This window comes from Chiloscyllium punctatum, chromosome 36 (genome assembly GCF_047496795.1).
Source record: "Chiloscyllium punctatum isolate Juve2018m chromosome 36, sChiPun1.3, whole genome shotgun sequence".
NCBI lineage: Eukaryota > Metazoa > Chordata > Chondrichthyes > Orectolobiformes > Hemiscylliidae > Chiloscyllium > Chiloscyllium punctatum.
The window spans coordinates 31870182-31893650 of record NC_092774.1 but is presented as its reverse complement, the minus strand read 5'-3'; the positions used below and the strand labels follow the sequence as shown (position 1 = coordinate 31893650).

At 46.3% G+C, this 23469-nt stretch overlaps 1 non-coding gene across 1 annotated transcript; it reads right to left on the bottom strand.

The window, feature by feature from the left end:
• Positions 1–1994: 1994 nt before the first annotated feature.
• Positions 1995–2066, bottom strand: trnae-uuc (transfer RNA glutamic acid (anticodon UUC)). Its single transcript has one exon. It is a non-coding gene; the product is annotated as a tRNA-Glu (tRNA).
• Positions 2067–23469: the final 21403 nt, after the last annotated feature.

The following is a 23469-nucleotide window of genomic DNA, read 5'->3' as shown; positions in this document are numbered from 1 at the left end:
CCGCCACTCTCCCCCCCCCCCAAAACCCCCGTGTGGTCCAGCTGGTGATTCAGCAGTGTGGAGGAGCGGGTAAAGACCTTCCCACATTCGGGGCAGGAGAACGGCTTCTCCCCGGTGTGGATAGACTGGTGCCTCAGCAGGGCCGAGGAATTGCTGAAGGCCTTCCTGCACATAGGGCAACTGAACGACCTCTCTACCATTTGGACACACCAATGGGCCAGTACGTCGGAGGAAAGAGCAATGCCCCTCCTGCAGTTGGGGCAGAAGAACGGCCTCTCAGTGTGGACCCACTGGTGTCTCAACAGGTGGGAAGAACTGCTGAAGGCCATCTCGCACTTGGGGCCGGAGAACAGCCTTCCCCGGTGTGGACCAACTGGTGCGTCAGCAGGGCAGAGGAATCACTGAAGGCCTTCCCACACTCAGGGCAGCAGAAGGGCCTCTTGCCCTCTGTGGGCCCATTGGTGCTTCAGAACCTTCTCAAATTTCACAATATCCTTATGATTGGAGGTACACCAGAATTGCACACAATATTCTAAAAGTGGTCTCACCAATGTCCTGTACAGCCACAACATAACTTCCCAACTCCAATTCAGGCAGCATCCAAGCAGCTTCGAAATCGATGTTTCGGGCAAAAGCCCTTCGTCAGGAATAAAGGCAGTGAGCCTGAAGCATGGAGACATAAGCTTATCTCTCCATGCTTCAGGCTCACTGCCTTTATTCCTGACGAAGGGCTTTTGCCTGAAACGTCGATTTCGAAGCTACTTGGATGCTGCCTGAACTGCTGTGCTCTTCCAGCACCACTAATCCAGCATCTGGTTTCCAGCATCTGCAGTCATTGTTTTGACCTTCCCAACTCCAATACCCAGTCAGAGGATTGGGAACGCTTTCAAAACCCACAAAAAACAAACAGGAAAGAAAGGAGGGACAAACCGAATTTTTGAGAGTGAGCTTGGAAGCATCACTGAGAAATCGGCGGAATGGGTTTATTGGGGACGCGTTCTCCTTAAATACACTATATACGTATTTCTCTTGTGGTCTTCGTAGTTTCTCTGTGCTGCAGTGTGTAGTGGCTCGTTGAAATAATGTCCTGATGCAGCTTCGTTTGTGGTTGTTGGGATGATTGCTTCTGTGGTTAAGTATTTGGTTTGTGTATGTTGTTTTTCTGTAGATGCTAGTTTGAAGTTCCCCATTGACTGTTCGCTCTACTGTGACATCTAAGAATGCAGTTTATTGTTGTTCTCCTCTTTTTCAAACTAGGAGCCCCCCTCAGGCCATAGTCTCACGACTTGGAACACCAATATACAGACTAGTCAAAGGCCTCCACTGAGGACTAAAACACCAAGTCGAAGATTCATGCCACTCCATTTACTCCATCCAAGAATTCCTGAACACCAAAGACACGAAGATAGAAGAGGATGGAATAATGTTGTCCTTTGACATAACAGCCCTGTTCACATCCATTAACATCAACGTGGCCAAAGAAAACTGAAGACACTACTCGAAGAACTAAAGACGAAAACACAGAACCAACTTCAGCAGCAAAGATAACACTGTCAACCTCGTGGAACTGTGCCTTACCACCCACTTCATATTCAGTAACAAGCCCTACAAACAAATCAACGAAACGCCCATGAAACACTTCTGTCATCAAAAAATGAAACAAATTAGAGGAAACGTACAACACCATCTACAATCTCCTTACTGGCATAAAATTCACAAAAGAGGAGAACAACAACAAAGTGCCATTTCTAGATGTCACAGTCGACCGAACAATCAATGATAAATTCAAAACAGCCTCTACAGGAAAACAGCACACGTGAACCAAGTACTTAGCGACAGAAGTAATCATCCCGACACATAGAAACAAATCTGAACGAGGGCACTATTTCAACGAAACACGACACAGTGCAGCACCCAGTGACTACGAAGACCAAATAGTAACTGCACAGCGCTTTTAAGGAGAATGGATAGCCAAGCAACACACTGAAAAATGCTTCCCTGACCGGGAATTGAACCCGGGCCGCAGCGGTGAAAGCGCCGAATCCTAACCACTAGACCACCAGAGAGACACAGGCAAAGTTTGACAGCTCTCCTGAAAATTGCTTCCCTGCCCGGAAGTCGAACCCGGGTCACGAAGTTCGAAGGCGAAGACAAATGTCATTTCGTGTATCCATTGCTCCCGATGCGGTCTCTTCTTCATTGGGGAGACTGGAGCCCCGCCGCAGAGTCAAGTCACAGCGTTTGAGGGAACATCTCCAGGACACCCGCAACAATCAACCCCAGCGCCCTGTGGCCCAACATTTCAACCTCCCCTCCCACTCTGCCAGGGACATGCATGTCCTGGGCCTCCTCCATCGCCCCTCCCTCCCCACCCGATGTCTGGGGGAAGAACGTCCCAACTTCTGCCTGGGATACATTCATCCCCAGAGCAACAATGTGGTCTGCACCAGTTTCCTCATTTCCCCTCCCCCCACCTTACCTCAGTTCCAACCTTCCAGCTCAGCGCTGTCCTCATGACCTCGCCGACCTGCCAATCTCCCTCCCCACCTATCCGCTCCACCCTCCTCTCTGATCTGTCACCTCCATCCCCACCCCCATTCACCTATTGTACTTTTTGCTACCTTCAGCCCAGCACACCCCACCCCCAATTTATCTCTCCACTCTGGAGGGGTCCTGCCTCTATTCCTGATGAAGGGCTTTTGCCCGAAACATCGATTTTCCTGCTCCTCGCAAGCTGTCTGACCTGCTGTGCTTTTCCAGCACCACTCTGATCTAAACTCTGGTTTCCAGCATCTGCAGTCCTCATTTTTGCCTAACCAATAAACCCAGTGTGCCGATTTCACATCAACAAACTGACACAAGCAGACACAACGTCTACAGAAACCCTAGCCACATTACTTTACATTAAAGACATCTGGGAAATGATGTCCGGACAACTCAACCCTCTCAGCATCATGGTAGCCCACAAACCTCCCAACACACTTAAACAGCGGCTAATGAACCTGAAATACCCGATACAAACAACCAGCAAACGAATGTAATTTACAAAATACCATACAAGGAAATATATACATGAACTCTGCTGGACAGTTCTCTGTGGCAAGAAATGCTGGGATGAGAAAAGGAAGTTTTTTTTAGCCAAAACGAATCGGCACTGACTGGACAGCCATTTAAAATCAACGCTGTCTGCCCAGGATGGAAGATCCGAAGGGATGAACAGTTTTCTTATTTCCTGAAGATTTACAAAGCTGAGACCGGGTTTTGGTGTTTGTTCCCTTTCCACTCCCAGGAGCCGCAGTGGTTGGGGCGGTGAGTTGGGAAAAGTGAAATGTGCCCGTGAGCAGCGTGTGGGACTATTTCAGCTTCCCCTCCTCCGACAGCGCTATGACGTGACTCTCATGTTCTCAGGGACACTCACTGACGCGACACAGTGAAAAGAGTCTCGTTCCCGCAGATCAGGAATTCAAACCGTATGCCGGCTTCAGGACAATGAGAAAGATTAATTGGGGTGTGTGAAGAAGCTGTGAGCTGCATTTCAAACAGGTAGGTGGAGTCAGATGCGTCATCCATTGCGCCCCGGCCCTGTGCGGACCTGACACCGCCATGCTGCAGAGTTCTGACGTTAACGCGGACATGCGCAGCAATGGGAACATTCACAATGCGAACAACCAAAGATAATCATCACCACTGCTTCCCTTCCATAGTCCCAACTTTGTGAAGCAGTATCTTTCACTGGCAAATAAAACACCTTTGTCCTCAGGTGCCTGCTTAACTTCGATCACGACTTCACACCTCACACTGTTCTCTCTCATTTCCAAACTCTTGGCTCATCGCCTCAATAGCAGCTCTGTGGGTATCTGCTTGTTCCACCCTGACGGGCAGTGGGCTACAAATTCCCGACTAGTCCCAATGTGATTGAAATATTTCAACTCCTCCACTGATTTGCATCTTTAACAAATACCGTGGAGCAATCTCCCTTTCTTTTTGACGACGTTTCTCAACTGTAGTCGGCAGGGTTCACACCTGCGTGGGGGAACCGCAATGGATTTCATGTCCATTGCATTCACTACTCGGCCCATCAATACAGAACCATACTGACAGCTTCATTTCCCAGGTCTCTCTGCCTGTGGAGCTGCGAAAGAGTGAATCATTGCAGAGTTTGTTTGAATCCAATCACTTCACAGGTTTTGAAAGGGGTAAATATCTGCAAATGGCGAGTCAGCGTGTTTCACGAAAGATGAAATGGACGTTCAGTTAAAAACAAAAACAGAAATTGCAGGAGCAACTCAGCAGGTCAGGCAGCATCAGTGGAAAGAGAATCAGAGACAACATTTCAGAACTCGTTTTGTTTCTCATCCAGGTACAGCTGAACCTGCTGAGTTTCTCCAGCAGTTTCGCTTTCTGTCTCGGATTCTCAACATCCGCAGTCCTTGACATTAGAATTTCAATCATTTCAGAAACCCCTTTGTGCTGCCTCAGTGGAGAAGATTTCCGTTTGGGAAACATTTTCCTGAAACCATTAAAAACGTGCACTTTCGCAGCCAAAAAAGCGATAGGAAAAGGAACAGAAAACACTGCGTCCCGGGGTCGTCTCGAACCACCAACCTTGCGGTTAACAGCCGAACGCGCTGACCAATTGCGCCACAGAGACCGGGCCAAACACCAGCCGCACAGTGTCTTTGAGGAACCTACTAATCAATTCATAATTCAACCCGCCCCGCCCAAAAATTACCATTGTCCTATATCAGTTTTACTTTTCCATAATAAAGCCTTGGACATTCATTGTGGCGACATGGGGACAGGCTGATCCCACCATCTGCAGGCACATCCATGTCACGAGGAACGAGCTGTCCTACACCGGGGCCATCGCCCTCCGAGCCTTTCAGTGTTTTGCTTCTTCCCGCATTTTCTCATTGGCCCCGAGCCGAGAATGGATTTGAATTCCTGATGTGCAGAGAATTCTTTCAATGTCTCGGGTCAGTTCATGTCCCGAGAATATCAGAGTCAATATCCCGGCCTCTTAAACAAGGGGACGGTGTCTGGACTATCTCTGCTCAGTCGAACAGTTCATCCTTCATTCTCCTCTAATTCCACTTCCCAAAGAGTTTCGAAAGATTCACAAAGCTGGAGACTGGGATTCCTGTTTTACTTCCAGAACATTTTTCCACCTGCAAACTGACGATATTTTGCCAAAACCTTTTCCCCATTGTAACATTTGCATCATGTCCAGGGATGAGCAATTTCCATTTTGTGGAGACATTCCCAAGTTTGGGAATGTTCTCTTTGGAGCAAAGAAGGTTAACTGGAGATTTCCAGGGTCTGTTGGCAATGATGGGAGAAGACGTGGTGGGAATGGGCAGGTTAATGATCAGAAGAACCTCTTGCCACTGACTAGGGTCAGTTACCAGAGGACAGGGATTGAAGTTCTTTAATGGAAAGCAGCATTTGTGAAGAACAAACACAGCGAATACTGCAGAAAGGCAACGGGTCGGGCAGCATCTGTGGAAAGGTAAACAGAGCCGGCGTTTTGAGTGTGCTACGGTTTTTGTTCAGAACTCAGTCTTTTGCCTCTTCCCGAAGTTGGTCCAGGTCTGTGTCTCAATTGGCAAACACATGGCAAGTGCAGTGCCGCAATGTGAAATTATAGCCTTTGCTGTTTAAAAAATAGCAGTGCATTGTTTAAATGGTGATATATTGGAATGTGGAGAAAGTGAGGACGAGAGGTGAAAGTCGAAAAATGTGGCACTGGAAAAGCACAACAGGTCAGGCAGCATCTGAGGAACAGGACAGTGAACGTTTCGGGCACAAGCCCTTCATCAGGAATGATGTATGGATGTACTAAGGGGTCTCAGAGTCCCTCCACACCAGTAAATGCCAGTTGTCGGGCAGATGCAGCAGGCAATGGGCAAGGCAAGTGGTATATTACGAAGAGGAATTGAGTTCAGAAGTGGGGTCATTGAACATATTCAAGGCGAAGTTCATCTGAGTTTTGAACAACAAAGAAGTGGATGGTTATGGGGGGAGGTAAGAAAATGGTTTTAAGACCAGTACAGGTCAGTCACCGAGTCAGACAGCACTGAACAGACCCTTTATCCAACTAGTCCGTGCTGAGTATGTTCTCAAACTAAACTCGTCGCACCTACCAGTGTTTGGCCCATAACCCTTCCAACCTTTCGTATTCATGTACTTATCCAAATGTCTTTTGAACGTCGTAACTGTACGTGTATAAAATCATGAGGGGCATAGAGAGGATTAATAAACAAAGTCTTTTCCTGGGGTGGGTGAGTGCAGAACGAGAGGACATGGGTTTCGCGTTAGAGGGAAAAGATGCAAAAGAGATCCACGGGGCCACTTTTTCACGCAGAGGATGGTACATTTATTGAATGATCTGCCAGAGGAAGTGGTGAAGGCTAGTCCGATTGCAACATTTAAAAGGCATTTGGGTAGGTGTATGAATAGGAAGGGTTTGGAGGGATATGGGGCCGTGTGCTGTCAGGTGGGACTAGATTGGGTTGGGATAGTTGGTCGGCATGGACAAGTTGGACCAAACAGTCTGTTTCTGTGCTGTACATCTCGATCTCATTGTTAAACATACTCAGTGACCTGGCCTCCACAGTTTTCTGTGACAATGAATTCCATAGATTCACCACTCATTGGCGAAAAAAATTTCTCCTAATCTCCATTCTCCCTTTATGCTGAGGCTATGCCCATGCGTATTAGTCTCTCCTCCCAATGAAATATCTTCCCAATGTCCATTCTGTCCAGGCCGTTCAATGTTCTGTACGTTTCAGTTAGATCCCCCTTGAATGTGGGCCTGTTAAACAGCATGAACCAAACCCTTCAGGATGAGGACATCCGTGATTAGATTCAACAAAGTGAGAATGGAGGGTGAGAGTGTGGGATGGAGATTTTCAGCTTTTAGGGAATAAGGTTGGAAAGAAAGTTTAATATACATTATAATTGATCAGATGAGCCGATGGGCCAAGGAGTAGTGGATGGAGATTAATTTCGACAAATATGAGCTGTTGCATTTTGATGAGGCAACTCAGGGCAGGGCTGATGTGGTTAATGGTAAATTAATGGAATATTGTGCTCAAGGAAGCAGTAGAGGCAGCTTCAGTTTGACACTGTTGGATGGGTTTTTTGCGTGGTAAGGGAATTAAGGGAAGTTGGGATAATGCAATTAGAAGGAGTTGAGACGATTGATCGATCCACCATCATTTTAATGAATGGCGGAGCAAGGTCGATGGGCCAAATGGGCTACTCCTTCTATTACTTTGAAACGATTACCCTGCGTTTCACATGGCCTCCCCACCTAACCTGCACGTCCCTGGACACTGGGCAATTTAGCATGGCCAATCCAAATCAAGGCCTTTGAGCAATGTAGTGATGTGGAAACCAAACACCAGAGAATGAGAGAAAGGGACAAGGAGAATAAATGTACTAGCAATCAAAACTGGATTCTAACCATCACAATAAATAAAACTAAAAGCTCAGTATGTGAATGTATGCTGCATTGTAACAAAAAATAAAACTAAAAGCTGCATTGTAAAAAAAGCGAATTAATTGACTGCACACATTGAAGAGAATAATTATGATCTGAGACTCCTTACAGAGATATGGCTTCAGAATGACAAGGATTGGATCCAGAACTTTGAGGGGATACGTGGCATTCAAGTCGAGTGAGAGGCTCAGTAAAGGTAGAGGGTGGGCACTGCTAATCAAAGCACTGATAACATGGCAGTCTGGTGTCAGCTCGGATTTCTGGTCCTGATTTCTCTCTCCTCTGATTAAATGTTGTCTGTTCTCAGCTGTGCTCGATTTGTGTTGAAGCTTTGACCCCCTTTTACACCTTCTGGAGCAATAAAATATTCTGAGCCTCCTGGAAATGACACCTTATCTATACCCCTCCTGATTTTAAAAATCTCTACAAAGTTATCTGTCAACTTGCGCGGCTCCGTTGGAAAAAATGTACCAGCTTCTTAATTCAAACCCTCCATTCCCAGCAACACGCTGGTAAAGTAGGGAATAGGGAATTACATCAAATCACATAAATGTACTGTCTGAAACAATCTCGCTGTGTTCTGGCCTGAGATATTGTGAGTCCCTGGTGTAAGTAATTACGAATGCAATTATTTTGGTCACAGTATTGGACAATCATTTTGCAACAAAGTGATAGAACATAGAACATAGAACAATACAGCACAGAACAGGCCCTTCGGCCCACGATGTTGTGCCGAACTTCTATCCTAGATTAAGCACCCATCCATGTACCTATCCAAATGCCGCTTAAAGGTCGCCAATGATTCTGACTCTACCCCCCCCGTTCAGCGCATTCCATGCCCCCACCACTCTCTGGGTAAAGAACCCACCCCTGACATCTCCCCTATACCTTCCACCCTTCACCTTAAATTTATGTCCCCTTGTAACACTCTGTTGTACCCGGGGAAAAAGTTTCTGACTGTCTACTCTATCTATTCCTCTGATCATCTTATAAACCTCTATCAAGTCACCCCTCATCCTTCGCCGTTCCAACGAGAAAAGGCCGAGAACTCTCAACCTATCCTTGTACGACCTACTCTCCATTCCAGGCAACATCCTGGTAAATCTTCTCTGCACCCTCTCCAAAGCTTCCACATCTTTCCTAAAGTGAGGCGACCAGAACTGCACACAGTACTCCAACTGTGGCCTAACCAAAGTCCTGTACAGCTGCAACATCACTTCACGACTCTTGAATTCAATCCCTCTGCTAATGAACGATAATACTCCATAGGCCTTCTTACAAACTCTATCCACCTGAGTGGCAACCTTCAAAGATCTATGTACATAGACCCCAAGATCCCTCTGTTCCTCCACCTGACTATGAACCCTACCATTAACCCTGTATTCCGCATTCTTATTTGTTCTTCCAAAATGGACAACCTCACACTTGGCAGGGTTGAACTCCATCTGCCACTCCTCAGCCCAGCTCTGCATCATATCTAAGTCCCTCTGCAGCCGACAACAGCCCTCCTCACTGTCCACAACTCCACCTATTTTCGTATCATCTGCAAATTTACTGACCCACCCTTCGACTCCCTCATCTAAGTCATTAATAAAAATTACAAACAGCAGAGGACCCAGAACTGATCCCTGCGGAACTTCACTTGTAACTGGGCTCCAGGCTGAATATTTACCATCTACCACCACTCTCTGCCTTCGACCGGTTAGCCAGTTTTCTATCCAATTGGCCAAATTTCCCTCTATCCCATGCCTCCTGACTTTCCACATTAGCCTACCATGGGGAACCTTATCAAATGCCTTACTAATATCCATGTACACTACATCCACTGCTCTACCCTCATCCACATGCTTGGTCACCTCTTCGAAGAATTCAATAAGACTTGTAAGGCAAGACCTACCCTTCACAAATCCGTGCTGGATAAGGAGGTAGTGGTCATTTCTAGGGAAAGTGAACAGTTTGTAGATCAGGGAGATGAAGTTCCAGACACTTGGGAAGGGCAAGAAATGAATTTGATAAATACGACAAAGAACTGTGGATGCTGGAAATCTGAAACAAAAACTGAGAACACTGGAAAAACTCAGCAGGACTGGAAGCATCTGTGGAGAGAAAGCAGAGTTAAAATTTCGAGTCCTGCAACTCCTCTTCGGGATTCTGAAATAGTTTGTGAGAACCCCTTAAGTCATCTGCCCAGCTTTAAGACCATAATACACAGGAGCAGGATGAGGCCATTTGGCTCATCGAGTCTGCTCCCCCAGTCGATCATGGCTGATATGTTTCTCCATCCCATTCTGCTGCCTTCTCCTCATCACCCTTGACCCCTTACTAATCAAGAACCTATCTCTGTCTGAAATGCCCTCAATGACTTGTCATCCTCAACCCTTCTCCTAGTGGAAACATCATCTCCACGTCCACACTAACCAGTCATAGAGTAGCACAGCCTGCTTGACCCACTGTGATCTCCAGCATTTGTTAATTTCAGCAAGGATTCCAGCATCTACAACAACGTGCTTCTAAATTTTGTACCCAGTTGTTTAGCTCTCCCTGGATCCCGTGAGATTTAACCTTACTCAACAATCCACTGTGCGGTACAATTAACAAAGTTCCCAGCCCCCACCTCTTTCTGCACACTTACGCAGTGCGATGGATCAGTGGTTAGCACTGCTGCCTTACAGCGCCAGGGATTCGCTTTCGATTCCAGCCTTGGGGCGACTGTTTGTGTGGAGTTTGCACATTCTCCCTGCCGTGTCTGCTGGGTTTCCTCCGGGTGCTCTGATTTCCTCCCAAAATCTAATGATGTGCAGTTTCGGGAGAATAGGCCATACTAAATGGGCCCATAGTGTGCAGTAAGTGTCGTGGCATGGGATAGGGGAAAGTGTCTGCATGGGTTACGCTTTGGATGGTCGGTGCGGACTTGTTGGGCTGAATGGCGTGTTTCCACATTGCAGGAATTCTACGTGGCATTCCCCCAACTCCAGAGTCTCAGCACTCTTGGATTTTCCCATGGACAGTGTGGGGGAGGAAAACAATGTTTTACACGGGAGTAAGGATCCGTGAGTGTGAAGCTAGAAGTAAACACAGTGCATTGCTTGAGCTGTTTTCCCCCGTATACCAGAGGCTGAGGGGGTAATCTTACAAACGTTTATAGAATCATGAGAGGAATGGATAGGGTAAATAGACAAGGTCATTTCCCTGGGATGGGAGAAGTCCAGAACAGGACGATATTATGTTTGGGGTGAGGGAGGCAAGTGTGAATTATCTGCTGGAGGAAGTGGTGGATGTAGCTCCAATTATAACATTTAAAAGGCTTCTGGATGGGTATATGAATAGGAAGAGTTCAGAGGGATATGGCCAAGTGCTGGTAAAAGAGACGAGATTAATTTAAGCTATCTGGTCGGCACGGATGAGTTGGACTGAAGGACCTGTTTCTGTGCGGTGAATCTCCATGACTCTGGTTTGCCCGTAATGTTTGCCATGTCTGTATATTCAGTTTCTGTCCGTTGTCGGTGACAATGCCTTGATATCTCATTTCCTCCATCTCCCCACTTCCACTCCCCAGATGTTAACCACTTCGTATCTGGTTGTTTCTCAAGAAGCTGCATTGAAGGTTCATCCTGAATTGACACTTTTGTTTGCTACCCAAAATCAGACTTACTCACTCCTAGATGTCGTGAAAGATACTAACTCTCAGGTGGAAGTATCCAAAGTTCAGAGATGTGTGTCTTGATGATTTCACTTTTCGGTCTCTGCAAAATCCTGAATCAGTACCATCGGGAGGATTAGTTTGAGCGGAGTGAGAATAGAGGGGTGAGAGGGGGTGGGATGGTTCTTTCAATTTTGTAGAAAAAGAAAAGAATGTTCTGCAGAAAGTAGAATTGCTTGTTTGGAATTTATAACCTGGGCTGACAGTGATGACTTTTGTAATCTCTTTTTACAGATTATTTGAAGATCTGAAGACGGACGTTTCAATATCAATAGATGAAGAGCTTTGCCTGAAACATTGACTCTGCTGCTCCTCAGATGCTGTCTGATCTGCTGTGCTTTGACTCTGACTCTCGTGCATTTGCAGTCCTCAATTTCACGTCAATGTCTGGCAGTCACTGAATCCATCGGGACTATAACAATTTTCGACTATGATTCTGTGAGAAGGAACCAAGCTTTTTGGTTCCTCTTTCAGTACGTTTTCAGCATCAGTGAGACTGGAAGAGAGATCTGACTGTTGCAGGACTCTGATTGTGGAGCCAGTAAAAGTTATACAGACTGGGAGTAGGGATTCACGGCAGGGAGGTGCTGTACACGCGTTTGTGTGCAGCTGAAGCTTCGGTCATAGAGAAACCCAAGGAATCCCGTCCCGTGGAGAAACCATGAAAATGTGGCGACTGTGGGAAAGGCTTCCGTTTCCCATCTGACCTGGAGACTCATGGGCACAGTAACACCGGGGTGAGACTGTTCTCCTGCCCTGAGTGCGGGAAGACCTTCAGGGGTTCCTACTTTCTGCAGGGGCACCAGGGGGTCCACACATATGAGCGGCCATTCTCCTGCCTCAAGTGTGGGAAGGGCTTTACCCAGGCATCCCACCTTCGGGTCCATACGGGGGAGAGGCCCTTCCCCTGCCCAGAGGGCGGGAAGTCCTTCAGCAATTCTTCCCACCTGCTGAGGCACAGGTGGGGCCATACCGGGGAGAGGCCGTTCACCTGCCCCAAGTGGAAGCGGAGGTTCTCATCATTCTGCACCTTGCAGAAGCACCAGCGGGCACACCAGTGCACCCAACAATGTGATTCTGCTGGTGAAGCTGCTGTGGGTCACTGAGAGGACTGAACCCCTGCACATTCTGACAGTGCTTATAATGGGAGAGTTGGTCGGTTTTTTTTTGTTCTATGCCGTCGTGCTCCCCCACCCCTGCAACTTTGCTTCCATTCGGCACTGCTGCTCGTTGAGACCAGGAGCTGTTATCTCTAGATTCTACTGTCCAGTTAAAGAATTGTTGGCACTTTCTGTGAATGAGTCCCAGCCTGTAAGAAATGGCTGAATACTGGGGTGTCTATTCACATTCAGCAGTGACTTTTAAATTAGATTTACAGTTACGTGTCTGTGAAACAGTTATCGTCCAAAAATTGCACAAAGGCTTGGCAATCCATTGTTGGAAACTGTTTGGTTGAATTGGTAAGTTTTAAAAAAAATTCTTTCTTAATTTGCCGCTGAAGTCTCTGTCTCTGAGATGGTGGGGGACTTGATGAAAGGGTTTAAATCATTGCTATTAATTAGATTATCTTCTTTAACTTTGCCCTAGAAAATTTGCCACATTTATAATTGTTGGTTTTTGTTTAAATTATAATGTTGATGTGCAAGATCTGTTCTTCATCAAGTCTGGTTCGGAACAGTTGAGACATTGAGGGACATTGCATGTTTTAATTTCACTCTGTTGTGAATCTAGTGACAGTGACATTCATTTGTATTGGGTTGCTTACCCTTAGTTGTTGTGTCTTCCACCCCAACTATTCACTATGGTAGTGAGTTCCACAGTCTCACCACACTCTGAGGTTTTTCATGAAATCCTTAGTAGAGAATTGTAAGGGAAAATGTTGACAAGGGCAGAATATAGGGTCTTAACTGCAAAAGCCAGGAAGACATTCGACAAAGTAAAACCATGACAATGTCGGGATAAAACAGGAACTTTGACAGCAATGAAGAGGTCAAGTAAATGGTCGTGACAAATAGAAAAAGTACTCTGCAGATATTGGATATAGTAATTAAGCAAGTTTCTAGATGCTGTAGTTGGTTGAATGCGATAATAAGAGATGAAATAACCAAAACCACTCATGTAAATTGATGTCGGTAACCATAAAGCAAGTGCATACTATTGATTGATATAGGCCAATTGCGTGCAAGTAGGTCATTCAGCCCATCGAGTCAACATTGACTGACCGTCCCACCCAGACCCAGTTCGTTACCCTATCCCTGTAACCCTGCATCTCCCATGGTCAGTCAACCCTCACCTGCACACTCTTTGGACTGTGGGAGAAGGTCAGAGCACCAGAGGAAACCCACGCAGACACAAGGGGAGAATGTACAAACTCCACACAGACAGTCGGCCCGAGGGTGGGATCAAACCCAGGTCACTGATGCCGTGAGGCAGCAACGCTAACCACCGTGAAACCACCACATGCTGCTCTCTAAAGAAGTGAATTTCAAAGACTTGAGAACACTTGTGAGAAAAACAAAACTCTCCTATCTTAAATGAGAGACTAGTCTCTGGCAAGAATTGAGTTGACATTACATTTACATTAAGTCCTCTCCAGATGTTATACAGCTCCATCGGATCATCTGTTTCTTCTAAACTCAAAGACACAAGCCCAGCCTGACATCCCATTGTCCCCCATTATTAGTTGAGTAAATGAGCGACCCTCGACCTCACTGGCATGACAAACGATGCCCTCAATCCAAGTTGACCTTAACTGTCCAACCTCTTGACCCCCACACCACAATGTGGTCAGCCGCAACTCAGCCCTGAACGAGAGCAGAGAAACTGAATAGACAGCAGTGAGGTGGACATTGCATTCCCAGAGAATATTGTTAAAGTGTGTAATTTGTTCAGCTTACAATCGGATCACTGCAGGGACTATGTCTCCTGTCATTTAAATGTCTTTGATCCCAATAACAGTCTAGTTTTGTTGTACATTGTGTGTGTTTTATCTGTGTGTCACGACATGATTTTCTGTTGCTGTCATTCCCATTAGGATGTGTGAATTCAGTACCAGATAATAGTCTCAGTTCTGAATTTTCCTTGAGGATTGGTGTAGAGCGGAATAAGAGTCAGTCAGAATGGAAGAAGCTCTACTGTTCATTTAAACCTTTGCTGTCCTTCTCCTGGGACTGTATGAATGGGAAAGTGTAGAGGTAGTTTTACTCTGTATCTAACCCAATGCAGTCTCTGTCTTGGCAGTGTTTGTTGGGGACAGTGTTGAGGTAGCTTCACTTGCAATTGAGGAGTAGAGGAAGCGTTATTCTGATTGTCATCCCATGCTGTCCTTGTCCTGGGAGATTTAGATGGCATCTATAATTGAAGTGAATGCAGACTTGGCTGTGGGAGTGGAGCGTACTTCTACCTGAGCACACCCATCTTTGAGATTGCTGTGCTGATCAAGACAATCTCAGACACCTTCATGCACTTTTCCAACCAACCACAGGGTGGTTAAGGATGGGTATAAATGCTGGCATTGCCAGCGATGCCCACACCCCATGCATGAATAAATACTTTCTGTTTAAAAGTTACATTCACGTTCCAAACCCTCTAATGTATGATGACTTACATGGAAAATCCTTGTGTGTTTGGAATTTCATTTTAAAACATAGGAATGTGTCAACCATGTAGATTTATAACAAGAACAACAAATGGAGAATTTAACAGGTCATGAACAGGACCAGAATGCTGAGTCAGCCTGACCCCCATGGCTGGGAGAGTTCTCCCAGATGTTGAAGTTACACCAGTACCTTTTACTCTTGCAGCTTCCCCAAAAGTTTGTCCCTGATGTAAGATCATTCAATGACCCGAAGTACGAACTGTTTTTATCTCCATAGCTGGTGCCAGACTTGCTGAGTAATTCCAGCCCTTTTGCTCTACCCTTTTATGGGATTTGAGCTTCCCTAGGTCAGTGTAATGATGAACTGCAGATGATGGAGATCTGAAACACAAAATTGCGTCAAAAGCTGGAGAAACTCAATTGGACTGGCAGCACATGTGGAGAGAAAAGCAGAGTTAGCATTTCAAGTGCTGTGACCCTTCTTCACAACTGTTCTGGACTCAGGCCAGGATATTGTCTTTGTTTCTTTCTCTCTCTCTCACCGTTGTTTCCCATTCTTTGCTATTTTGTGTTTGCTGTTCACGTCTTTGTCCTCTGATGTTTGGGAAATTGAACCTGTTTAAAAGATTGCCCTGAACTTGCCCCTTTGACCAAGTCTTTGGTCACCTGTCCTAATCTGTGCTCCGGTCTTGTGATTTTTAATTGAATTTTTATGTTCATGTGAAGCACTTTGACATAGTAAACTGTACCACAGATATTATTTGAATGTAGCTTGTGTCCCTATCTTAATACCCGAAAGTACAGGGTCATATTTTAAATGTAGAAGACAAAAATGAGGATGATTTCTTTTCTTTCTGAGGGTTGTGTGTCTTCTCCAAAAGGCAGTGGATTCAAAATCTTTAAAGCAGAGGTAGATAGGTTCTTGATAACTAAGTGGGTGAAAGATTGTCGGGGATGTGTTGGAATGTAGAGTTGAGGTTGAATTCACATCAGCCATGATATTATTGAATGTTGCAGCAGGCTCGAAGTGCCGAGTGGCCTACTCCGCCCATTATATGTTTGTATCAAGCAGTCTGTGTCTCCCCTCTTATAGCTATGAACTGGGTAATTCCTTTCCAATATTGCCCCTTGTCGACAGTTAGTTGAACACCAGATGGCCCCCTATTGGGAGCAGGCACATTGCAGCAGTTGCAGTGTTTCTTGTTTTAATTTTGTTGCTTCTTACTCAGTGATGCTGAGAATCTTCGAAATAAAAACCAAAACACTTCTATTATTATCGCACCAATGGAAGTGTTGGTTTGTATGTATCATTGTTGAATTAGCCATTCCCATCTTTTCCAGAATTCTGTGTTTAAAGCCCTCGAGTCTGGTTTCTACCCCTGAAACAGTTCTTATCAAGGTCATATTTGACATCCTTTGTAACAATGACAGGGCTAAACATTCCCTCATCGACCTGCGGACAGCCTTGATCAGAGTTAATGACAGTACTGACCCTCTCCAACATCACTCTATCCTCTGGGAGAGTCTGCTTTTAGCGTCTTCCGTTCTTATTTGTTTAACCGTAGCTGCTGGCGTTGGCATCTATACTGATGATATCCAACTGTGCCTGAACACCACTTCTCTCTCGACTCCTCTGTCATTCATAATTTACCAATAATTTCATCTGAATGCCTGCCCAATTTCCAGCATTGCATGACATAAACATTCCCTTAGTTAAATATTGTGAAGTGTGAAGCCATTGTTTTAGTCCACAAGTTCGACCTGAGCCCCCGTCCCCCACCCCACCCCCCACCACCCCCACCCCAGTAACTTTGTTGAGAGCCTTCATGTCACTTTAAAACTAGGATCGATAGATTCGTGAAGAGTCGGGGGATGAACAGTTACAGGAAAAGGGCAGGAAAGTGAATGTGGGGAATGCCAGATCACCCAGAATCCTACTGAAGGGAGAAGCAGGCTCAAGGGGCTGAATGGCATATTCCTGTTCCTATTTCTTACCGTTCCCGAGCCCTTACCTCTGTGACAGGACACTGACTTCAGTGTGTGCCATTACTGAGAGTGTTGATGTTCCCTTGTGTAATATCAACAACTTAGCAACTGCTGAAACCTCTTGCTCCTTGATTACCTCTAAACAGAATAAGCCAATGTGTTCAGGGGAGGTGATGGCCGACTTTATTGTCACCAGACTATTCACCCAGGTAATGTTCCGGGGACTTGGTTTCAAAACCTGCCAAGGCAGATGGTGGAATCTGAATTCAATATAAATCTGGAATTAAGAGTCTAATGATGAAATCGTTGTGGTTTGTTGTAAGAACGTATCTGGTTTCCTGCTGTCCGAACCTGGTCTGATCTACATGTGATTCAGATCCACTGTCAGCTGGTTGAATCTTCACTGCACTTTCAATCAAAACCTCCACGATAACCTCCCTACTTTCATACCCCATTTAAAGGCCAATCTCCCTTTTGCCTTCCCTATTAGTCACTGTTCTCCCAGAAGAAGGATTGTGGGTCAGAGTAAAGTAGATCCTATATCTCTGATTACATCGCTACACAAGGCAGTGAAGAAAGGTTTCAGCACACTAACCTTCATCAGTTCGGGAATTGAGTACAGATGTTGGCAAGTTATGTTGTAGTTATACAGGACGTTGATGAGGCTGCACCTGGAATTTTGTGATCAGTTTTGGTCCCCTCGATGTTCTGACTTCTGACTTCTTCAACTCTGGGTTTGTGTTGAACTTGATGGGATACTTTGTCCAACTCAGCATGTTTACACAGGGATTCATTTGAAACTTTTGAGGAGGTGAGCACAACAAGATTGAACTATTCAAAGTTACTTGGACTTTATTTTAAACTTACATCAGGACTAGTAGTCAGAGACACATACAGCATGGAAACAGACCCTTTGGTCCAACTTGTCCATGCTGACCTGATATCCTAAACTACTCTAGTCCCATTTGACAACACCTGGTTCATATCCTCTGGCGCCTCATTTCATATAAGTACCACCCTCTGCATGAAGAAGTTGTCCCTTTAATATATTTCGCCTCTCACCCTAAACCTATGCCCTCTAGTTCTGGAATCCCCCATCCCAGGGAAAAGACCTTGTCTATTACCCTGTCCATGCCCCTCATGATTTTGTAACCTCCATTAGGTCGCACCTCTGCCTCTGATTCTGCAGTGAAAACAGTCCCAACCTATTCAGCCACTCAGTGTAGCTCAAACCCTCCAACCCCCAGCATCATTCCCGTAAAACGTTCCTCGTAGAGCAGTCAACGTTTCAGTCCTGAAGAAGGGTTAATACCCAAAACGCTGACTACTCCACATCCTGGTGCTGCCTGGCTTTCTGTATTCTCCGATCCTCCTGCTTGCCTACTTCGGGTTGCAACATGAAGTTGCTCAGTGTTTACCACTGCAGCCTCACAATGCCGGGGACCCAGGTTTGATTCCAGCCTTGGGTGACTGTCTGTGAGGAGTTTGCACATTCTCCCAGTGTCTGCGTGGGTTTTCTCTGGGTGATCCTGTTTTCTTCTATCGTCCAAAGTTGTGCAGGTCATGTGGATTGGCGATGCTTAATTGCTCATAGAGTTAGGTACATTAGTCAGAGGGAAATGGATCTGGATGGGTTACTCTTCGGACGGTCGGTGTGGACTTGTTGGGACAAATGGCCTGTTTCCACACTGTAGCTAATCTCATATACACTACTTTTGTCACTAACGAATGGCAGAGTCGATTTGACGGGCCGAATGGCCTAACTTCTGCTCCGATGGTCTTGCAGTCGTAGGTTTCTCTGGATCATTTCATTTGGCAATGTGCAGTCCCTGGCTCAATGAGCAGCATTTTCAATGAAACCAAAGCTCATATGATGGTTGAACTCCTACAGTGTGGAAACAGGTTCTTCAGCCCAACACATCTGCACTGATTGTCCGAAGAGTAACCTACTCAGATCCATTTTCCTACTCTCCATAAATTGCACACAGACCCCCAAGGGTGGAAGTATTCCTGGGTTCCTGGTGCCGTGAGGCAGCAGTGCAAACCCTGAGCCACCATGAGGTTGTGGTTGTGGGGGGTGGGGGAGGCAATTGCAGTCCAGCAGAAAACAAAAACAGCCCACCTACTCTCCCACTGCACTCACTGTCAGAACTGGCAGGAGGTTCAGTCCTTGTGGCGACTCAAGGCAGCGTCACTGGTGGGATCTGATTGCTGGGAGCGCTGGTGCCCCCGCTGGTGCTTCCGCAAGTTGCAGGAAAACATGGTCCTCCTCACACACTCGGGCCAGCAGAAGGGCATCTCCCCGGTGTGGACACACTGGTGCTTCAGCAGGGCAAAGGAATTGCTGAAGGACTTCCCGCACTCAGGGCAGCAGAAAGGCCTCTGCCTCCGCCCCCCATCCCCCCATGTGGACCAGCTGGTGCTTCAGCAGTGTGGAGGAGCGGGTAAAGCCCTTCCCACATTCAGGCAAGAGAACGGTTTCTCCCCGGTGTGGACGGACTGGTGAGTCAGCAGGGCTGAGAAATTGATGAAGGCCTTCCTGCACTTAGGGCAACTGAACGACCTTTCCCCCATGTGGATCCACCAATGGGCCAGCAGGTCGGAAGAAAGAGCAAAGCCCTTCCTGCACTCGGGGCAGAAGAAAGGCCTCTCCCCGGTGTGGACCAACTGGTGTGTCAGCAGGGAAGAGGAATCACTGAAGGCCTTCCCGCACTCAGGGCAACAAAAAGGCCTCTTCCTCTCTGTGGAGACATTGGTGCTTCAGAACCATTTCAAATTTCACAATATGCTTCTGATAGAAGGGAGACCAGAATTGCACACAATATTCCATAAGTGGTCTAACCAATGTCCTGTGCAACCACAGCAAAACCTCCCAAGTCCAATACTCAGTCAAACCCACAAAAAACAAACAGGAAAGAATGGAGGGATAAACCGAATTTTTGAGAGTCAGCTTGGAAGCATCAATGAGAAATCGGCAGACTGGGTTTATTCAGTACCCGTTCTCTTTAAATACCCTATATATGTATTTCTCTTGTGCTCTTCGTAGTTTCTCTGTGCTGCAGTGTGTAGTGGCTCGTTGAAATAATGTCCTGATGCAATTTCGTTTGTGGGTGTTGGGATGATTGCTTCTGTGGTTAAGTATTTGGTTTGTGTGTGTTGTTTTCCTATAGATGCTAGTTTGAAGTTCCCCATTGACTGTTCGCTCTACTGTGACATCTAGGAATGGCACTTTGTTGTTGTTCTCCTCCCCTTCAAACCAGGAGCCCCCCTTAGGCCATAGTCTCACGACTTGGAACACCAATATACAGACTAGTCAAAGGCCTCCACTGAGGACTAAAACACCAAGTCGAAGATTCACGCTACTCCATTTACTCCATCCAAAACTTCCTGAACACCAAAGACACTAAGATAGAAGAGGATGGAATAATGATGTCCTTTGATACAACAGCCCTGTTCACATCCAGTTACATCAACGTGGCCAAAGAAAACTGAAGACACTATTCGAACAACCAAAGACACAAACACAGCCTCAAATTCATCAGCAACGATAACGCTGTCAACCTCATGGAACTGTGCCTTACCACCCACTTCATATTCAGTAACAAGCCCTACAAACAAATCAACGAAATATCCATGAAATCACCAGCATCAGGATTCCTAGCAGAAGCAATAATGCAGAGACTCGAACAAACAGCCCTTCCAACGATCCAACCCAAACTTTGAGTCCGCTAAAGCGATGACATTTTTGTCATCAAAAAATGAAACAAATTAGAGGAAACCTACAACACCATCAACATTATCCTTACTGGCATAAAATTCACAACAGAGGAGAACAACAACAAAGTGCCATTTCGAGATGTCACAGGAGAGCGAACAGTCAATGGTAAATTCAAAACAGCGTCTACAGGAAAACAACGCACGCGAACCAAGGACATGACTACGGCAGCAATCATCCCAACACATACAAATCAATCTGAATCAGGACACTATTTCAACGAGCCACGACACACTGCAGCACCCAGGAACTACGAAGATCAATAAATAACTGTACAGCGCATTTCCTATAAACCCACAGAAAACCGCTTCGCTGACCAAGAATCGAACCCGGGGTGCGGTGTTGAGAGCGCCGAATCCTAACCACTAGACCACCAGGGAGATGCAGACATGCCTTGATGGCTCTACTGAAATTTTGTTCCCTGCCCGGAAATCGAATCCAGGCCACAATGGTTGGAAAGCTTTCACCTGTGTATCCAACAATGTCATTTCTTGTAACCATTGCTCACGATGGGGTCTCCTCTACATTGGGGAGACTGAAGACTCCTCACAGAGTCAAGTCACAACGCTTGAGGGAACATCTCCAGGACACCCGCACCAATCAACCCCATCGCCCTGTGGCCCAACATTTCAACACCCCCTCCCACACTGTCGAGGACATGTAGGTCCTGGGCCTCTTCCATCGCGGCTCCCTCCCTACTCGATGCCTGGAGGATGGACGGCTCATCTTCCGCTTTGGGTAGATTCAACCGCAGGCTATCAATTTGGACTTCAGCAGTTTCCTCATTTCCCCTCCTCCCACCTTATTTCAGTTCAAACCTTCCAGCTCAGCGCTGTCGTCATGGCTTGTCTCACCTGCTAATCTCCCTTGCTACCTATCCGCTCCACACTCCTCTATGACCTGTCACCTCCATCCCCACCCCGTATTTCACTCTTTGCTACCTTCGGCCCAGCACACCCCACCCCCAATTTATCTCTTTACCCTGGAGGCGCCCTGCCTTTATTCCTGATGAAGGGCTTTTGCCCGAAACGTCGATTTTCCTGCTCCTCGCAAGCTGTCTGACCTGCTGTGCTTTTCTAGCACCACTCTGATCTAAACTCTGGTTTCCAGGCTCTGCAGTCCTCACTTTTGCCTACCCAATAAACCCAGTGTGCCGATTTCACATCAACAAACTGACACAAGCAGACACAACGTCTGCAGAAACCTTAGCCACATTACTTTACATTAAAGACATCTGGGAAATGATGTCCAGACAACTCAACCCTCACAGCATCATGGTGGCCCACACACCTACCATCACACTTAAACAGCTGCTAATGATCCTGAAATATCCTATACAAACAACCAGAAAAGTTTGTTATTTACAAAATACCATACAAGGAAACATATACATGAATTCTGCCACACAGTTCTCTGTGGCAAGAAATGCAGGGATGAAATAAGGAAGATTTTTTCAGCCAAAACGATTCGGCACAGACTGGACAGCCATTTAAAATCAACACTGTCTGCCCAGGATGGAAGATTCAAAGGGATGTACAGTTTTCTTATTTCCTGGAGATTTACAAAGCTGAGACTGGGTTTTGGCGTTTGTTCCCTTTCCACTCCCAAGAGCCGCAGTGGTTGGGGCGGTGAGTTGGGGAAAGTGAAATGTGCCCGTGAGCAGCGTGTGGGGCTATTTCAGCTTCCTCTCCTCTGACAGCGCTGTGACTTGACTCTGATGTTCTCAGGGACATTTACTGACACGAGACAGTGAAAAGATTCTCATTCCTGCAGAGTAGGAATTGTACCCATACGCCGGTTTCAGGACAATGAGAAAGATTAATTGGGGTGTGTGAAGAAGCTGTGAGCTGCATTTGAAACAAGTAAGTGGAGTCAGATGCGTCCACCATTGCGACCCGGCCCTGTGCGGACCTGACGCCGCCATGCTGCGTCATCCATTGTGCCCATGGTCCAGAGAGTACCGAACGCCACCATGCTCTGACGTTAACACGGACATGCGCAGCAATTGGAACATTCACAAGGTGAACAACCAAAGATAATCACCGTCACTGATTCCCTTCCACAGGCCCAAAATTGTGAAGCAGTATCTTTCACTGGCAAAGGAAACACCCTTGTCCTCAGGTGCCTGCTTCATTTCGATCACGATTTCTGCGGATATCTGCTTGTTCCATCCTGACAGACAGTGGGTTGCCGATTCTCACCGTTACCAATGTGAGTGAAATATTTCCCAACTCCACTGATTTGAATCTTAAATAAGAAACCGGGGAACAGTCTCCCTTTGTTTTTGACGACATTTCTCAACTGTAGTCGGCAAGGGTCACGCCTGCGTGGGGAAACCGCAATGGATTTCAAGTCCATCAAATTAACCACTCGGTCCACCAGTACAGAACCACACTGACAGCTTCATTTCCCAGGTCTCTCTGCTTGTGGAGCTTAGAAAGAATAAATCACTGCTGAGTTTTTTGAGTCCAAACACTTCACAGGTTTCGATAGGGTTAAATATTTGAACTTGGCGAGTCGAGGTGTTTCATCCCGAAAGATGATATAGACTTTCAGTTAAAACAAAAACTGAAACTGCAGGAGCAACTCAGCAGGTCAGGTAGCATCTGTGCAAAGAGAAGAAGAGACAAGATTTCATAACTTCTTCTGAACTTTGCCTTCTCCCACAGGCTGAGTTTCTTCAGCAGGTTCTCTTTCTGTCTCGGATTCTCAGTATCCGCAGCCCTTGACGTTGGACATTGAATCAGTTCAGAAACCCCTTTGTGTTTCCTCAGTGGAGACGATTTCCGTTTGGGAAACATTTTCCTGACCCAATTAAATACACGCTACTTTGCAGCTAAGAAAGCGGTAGGAGTGAAATCACCTTGGGTGGTTTCAAAACACCAACCTTGCAGTTAATAGCCAAG